The following is a 6,007-nucleotide window of genomic DNA, read 5'->3' as shown; positions in this document are numbered from 1 at the left end:
CCCTCTCCCCTCTCCCTCTCCTTCTTTCTCTCTCTCCCTCCCTCACTCCCTCTCCCCCTCCCTCTCCATCTTCCTCTCCCCTCACCATGCAGGCTCTGGGAATTGAAACCAGATCTGTCAGGCTTGCTGGCAAGCAACCTCAGAGGCCAAGCCATCTCATCAACCCGTTCTAATTCATCCCTTGAAAAGTCTGCCCTTTCTCTGTTTGAATTACCTGTGTGTCTTCATACATATTAATCATACTGCATGGATCAAATCCTGAACCCTTGCTTCTGTTTGATTGACCTCTGGATCCTTCTTGTTGACCATGTTCCTCTGCAATGGGGATAATGGCAGTTTTATGCTGAGTTTAAATCTGGGCAGGATGACGCCTCCCAACTTATTTCTTTTACCTATTCCAATTCCTTTGTCTTTCCATTGAATATCATAGTCTACCTTTTAAATCTACCAGAGGAGATTCTATCGGGATTTTGATTGACATGTGAAATATATAACTATATAACTATAACTATATATATATATATAGTTCATTGCGGGCAGTTGACCTTCTCAGCTAGCTGAGCCTTCAGTCCGCAAAGTATGGCCTATCTTTCTGTTTGTGTCTTCACTGACTTCTCGCAGCAGCCTTTTGCAGCTCCCAACATACAGACCCTACACCTCGCAGCTGCAGCTGCCTTTCTCGTAAGATGATCCACCCTCGTGCAGCAGAATCACGTCCACACTATATGCCACTGTCTTCGCTAGGGTTTCTCCGGCTGTGAAACGACACCATGACCACAGCCTCTCTCATAAAGGAAAACTTTTAATTAGGGCTAGTTTATAGTTCAGAGGTTTAGTCCACTACCATCAAGGCGGGAAGCATGAGGGCCTGAAGGCAGACATGGTGCTGGAGAGGAGCTAAGATTTCTACATCTGGATCCTTAGGCAGCAGAGTGTGGGCCACTAGGCCTGGCTTCAGCTTCTGAGAGCTCAAAGCCCTTGCCCTGTAACACACTTTCTCCAACAAGACCAAAACTACTCCAACCAGGCCACTCCTACTCCAACAAGGCCACACCCATTCCAACAAGGACACGCCTACTCCAACCAGACCACACCCACTCATCCAACAAAGCCATAAGTATTCCAACAAGGATATACCAACTCCAACAAGACCATACCTACTCCAACAAGGCCATACCTCTAATAATGCCACTCCCTATGAGTCTAAGGGGTCCATTTTCATCCAAACCACCAGAGCCACCCTGTTCAGTGAGCTTCCAGAGAGCCCACCTGGCATGCAGCAAGCCTTCGCCAGGATCTCTGAACGGACCCACTCTGCATTTATCACGCTAGTTCTCTGGGGTGCAGCTCCTTCTGGGTACACATTATTTCCCTTACTCTAGGAGAAGAATGTCAAGCTTTGGAAAGGAAGTATGACAAACGTTCTTCTGTTTTGTTCCCTGAATTCTCTCACCCTGGTGTTACTTTTCTGTTGCTCTGATCTGTGACCAAGGCAACGTATAGAAGGCTGGAGAGATGGCTCAACAGTTAAGAGCAAGTACTGTTCTTCCAGGGGACCCGAATTTGGCTCCCAGCACCCACACCAGGCACTAACTATCTGTAACTCCAGCTCGGGGGGAATCTAATAGCCTCTTCTGGCCTCTGTGGGCACCTACACACATTAATAGAAATACATTCTTTCTGAAAAAGGAAAAAGAAGAGGAGGAAGAAGGAGGAAGAAGGAGCTTACTTGGGGCTGTGGGTTCAGAGGGATAAAAGTGGCAGGCATGGAACCTGGAGCAGGAAGCTAAGAGATCACATCTTCAGCTTCAAACACAAAACAGAGCAAACTGGAAGTGGGGGCGAGGCTCTGAACAATAAAAGCCTACCCCCCCCCCCGTAACATACTTCCTCCAGCAAGGCTGCACCTCCCAAGTGTCTCTAAACAGCGCCACCAACTGGAGGTCATGTGTTCAAATGCCTGCTCCTGGAGGGGACATTTCAAACCAACTCCCCCTCTGAGTGTGAAGAGTACTCACGAGTACAATGAGGTATTTGTATCACTGGATCATGTTCACGTCTATGCTATGGAAAGCCACGGTGGAGGAGATAGCAGAGGCCTTGGGAAGTTAAAGCCCTCAGGACTGTGAAGAACATGGAAGTGGACCCCAAGTCTCAGATGAGATCACAGGGTTCCCATACCTTGGTTTAAGCCTCTGGAGACCATGTGGAAAGAACATAGCTGTTCAGTGCTCAGACTTCTGACTTACCAAGATGACAGCTAAAAAAAAAAAAACCAAAGTCACTACCTGTATCTACGGCTACTGTCTGTGGGTTCAATCAAGCACAGATCAAAGGTAATCCAGTAAAGAAATAGCATCTGTGCAGAACATGTACAGACTGTTTCTTCCTGTCATTATCCCCCAAAAGACATAGTATAGCAACTGTTGACATTATAACAACTGTGTATTATTATAAGTAATCTAGAGATAATTTAAACTATATGGGAGGGATTGTGTAAGACATGTGTGACCGCTACGCCATCTTATTTAAGGAACTTGAGTATCCGAAGTACTTGAGAGAGCCTGGAACCAAATCCCCTCCCATCCTGAGGGACAACTATCATTTTATGCGGCAACAGAAAGCCAGCTCAGAGTTGGGGCTGACTGGGCATGTAGCTCCTTTGGTACAGTGCTTACGTAGTGTGCAGAAGACACCCCCTCAACCCCCCTCACCCGTGCACTACACAAATCAGGCTGGGTAGCACACACCTGTCTTCCAGCACTAGGGGGCAGAAGCAGGAGGATGAGGAAAAAAGTTCAAGGTTATCCTTAGTATGTAGTGAGTTTGAGGCTAGTCTGGTTCACACAGGACTCTGTCTTAAAACAAAACAAAATGGCGCTGTCCCGTCCCAGAGTCTGGCTGCCAAGTTCTTACTCCCCGTCAGACATAGTTTTTTCCAGTTGCCTTCTTAGGGGGAGGGCATTAGAGCCTTCCCTGTTCCTGCCTTGAGTTTGGATTGGGTTTTCTGTTTGGATCCCAGGTTTAGAGACTCCTTGGTCCATAGCAGTCTTATCAATGGTCTGTGCTCTGCCCACTTTTATTGGCACTGTTTGGTTCCATTGGTTCAACTAGTGAAAGAAATTTCCATCAACCCATCTTCCCGAGCAATAGCTCGTCCTTCACTAGAGCCTGCCTCTAACTCTGCCTTGGGCCCCATCTGTGGTAACGGCTGTCTTAATCTCAGGCCCACGTTCCCTTACTAAACACTTTGTATAGCTTAATTACCTGCATATGAATTCCATAAAATTAAGATTTTATATTCAGGGTTTTTTTTTTTTTTTTTTGGTTTTTCAAGACAGATTTTTCTCTGTGGTTTTGGAGCCTGTCCTGGAACTAGCTCTTGTAGACCAGGCTGGTCTCTAACTCACAGAGATCTGCCAGCCTCTGCCTCCCAAGTGCTGGGATTAAAGGTGTGCGCCACCACCGCCCGGCTATATTCAGGGTTTTTAACTTTATTCAAGAGTATCATGCAGAAACCCATCTCTTGGGACCTTTGGCTCTTGGTTTCCTGTTGCCAGACCCATCACACTGTGGCATGTTAGGCCACTTGTTTTTGATTGCTGTCTGACATCTCACCATGTGACCACACAGCCACAGGCCACTCATCCTCTCTGCTCTTGGTGGGCACTGGGGCAGACTCCAGATCTCTCTCTTGTGAACACCGCTCTGAACATTTTCACCCAGGCCTCCTGGCTCAGCAGTTGACGTCACAGAGTCAAGTTTTGCTTAAATAAACCAAGGCGGGAGGGTTGTGTATCTTCACCAGAAAAGAAACAGGCCCTTAAAGAAGTTTCTCAACGGGGGCCTGCCCTCTACTACACTCAGCGAACAACCGGTCCATGACAGGCTTCCAAGCCCAGCACCCAACCCAGGGCTATGGAGCAAGAACTTGAACAACTACCACCACCAGAGAGTTTCAACATCCCCAGCTAGCTGTAAGGAAGCGGGTGACCACAAGGGTAGCTTGCTCTGAGTTGTGGGCAGGGATGTGGCCCCAAAGTGTCTCTCTGTGCACTTGGGATGGACCATCCCAGAAAGTCACCCCCACTCCTAGCCCCACTCCCATGCCAAACCACACAGGGCATGTGGTGGCAGCAAGTACGGTGGCGAGTGGTCCAGATGGGAAGTGAATCTCAGCCCCAGGCCCGCCCCTGCCCTGCCAGACTTCTCTGGGGACCCTGGTTGAGTCACCAAACTCTGCGAGGCCAGAGTGTCCTTACAGAGCCCCAGGGAGGTGCACGCCCAGTGAGATAAGAGCTCTGACATCCTTTGGATCGGAGGGAAAGTTCGAGAGGGTGGGGAGCCTGAGAGTAGCGCCATGAGTAACAGGAAGGGGGGTCCCAAAGTGTGTGGTCACTGTCAAATCAGGGCTGACAATGGCCCCCTTTCAAGGCAGAAGTACTACATCAGCGCCTCTCACCTACACTGTGTCAATAGAAGTGGACCACACCTACAGAATCAGGCCCTGATTAGGGACAGGGAAACCCCAGAATCAGGGACACAGTGTGTGAAAACAGCTAGATTAAAGCTCCAGTTTCCCTCCTTCATAGCATGTGATGAGGCAGCTTCCTGGAGGCTTTCAAGTTGGTTTTCTCATGCTTAAAATGAGGCCGGCAAGCTGGATGTGGTGGCTCACTCCTTTGATGCCAGCACTCGGGAGTTAGAAGCAAGCGGATCTCTGTGAAATCAATGCTAGCCTGGTCTACAGAGCAGGAAGACTTTGTGTCTTACTTTTCTATTGCAGTGAAAACACGCCGTGACCAAGGCAACTTACAAAAGAAAGCATTTAATTTGGGAGCTCATGGTTTCAGAGGATTAGAGTTTATCATCATCTTGGCAGGGAACATGGCCGCAGGCAGGCAGGCATGGAGCTGGCGGAGTAGCTGAGAGCTACATCTGATCCACAAGTACGAGAGAGAGAGAGAGAGAGAGAGAGAGAGAGAGAGAGAGAGAGAGAGAGAGAGAGAGAGAGAGAGAACTGGAAATGGTGTGTGTGGGCTTTTGAAACGTTAAAGTCCACCCTCAGTGATACGCCTCTTCTAACAGGCCACACCTCCTAATCCTTCCCAAGCAGCTCCACCAACTGGGACTCAAGTCTTCAAACATACGCACCTGTGGGGACCAGTCTCACTCAGACCGCCAAACACCTAGCCCGAGTTTCTGTCAGTCCAGCTTCCCACCCAGCACCCCTGTGTCCTCATGCCAGAGGCCAGCCAACCAGCTCCCTGCATACCAGATGCCCTCCCTCCATCACCCGAGAGGGAAGCAGGACTCTCTTGGAGCCGCAGCCGGGACAGATGATCCCAGGTGGGCTTCACGTGTGCTTGCCTCAGCCAGGACAGGTGATCTCAGGTGGGCTCACATGTGCTTGCCTCAGCCGGGACAGATGATCCCAGGTGGGCTTCACGTGTGCTTGCCTCAACTGGGACAGATGATCTCAGGTGGGCTTTGACTTCCCAAGCCCAGAAGAAGCAGGTTTTGAGTTCACTCCCCCGACCCACCCCCAGGCGGGGAAACCAGGCCCTGCCTTCCTGGGCTCTGCATCGTAGACTCCGTGTGTTGGCTTTGACAGCAGCCTTCCAGTGCGCCAAGCTCGAGGCACGAGTCTTGAAGCACATCCTTGGACATCGGGGTTTGCAGTCGCTCATACTTAATTGAGTTGACAGTTCTAAGGCTGGGGATGCAGCTCAGCTGGCAGAGTGCTTGCCTGGCATGCATGAAGCCCTAAGTCCAACCATTTGCAAACATGAGATCAGACACAAGGGGAGGCACCTGGGGAGATGGCTTAGTGAGTAAAAGTGCTTGCTCTACAAATATAGAAACCTGAGTTTGGATGTCCTGCACCAACATAAAAAAGGAAAAAAAAAAGCCAGGCAAGCCAGGCATGACTGGGTGTGTTTGTAAACCCCTGGTTCTTGGAGGTAGGAGATGGGGGTTCACTGGGGTCTGCTTAGCTGGAAAACAG

The sequence above is a fragment of the Alexandromys fortis genome, unplaced genomic scaffold (assembly GCF_014885135.2).
Source record: "Alexandromys fortis isolate MF-2015 unplaced genomic scaffold, M_Fortis_MF-2015_v1.1 scaffold_212, whole genome shotgun sequence".
Taxonomy (NCBI): domain Eukaryota; kingdom Metazoa; phylum Chordata; class Mammalia; order Rodentia; family Cricetidae; genus Alexandromys; species Alexandromys fortis.
Note: the sequence above shows the minus strand (reverse complement) of the source record.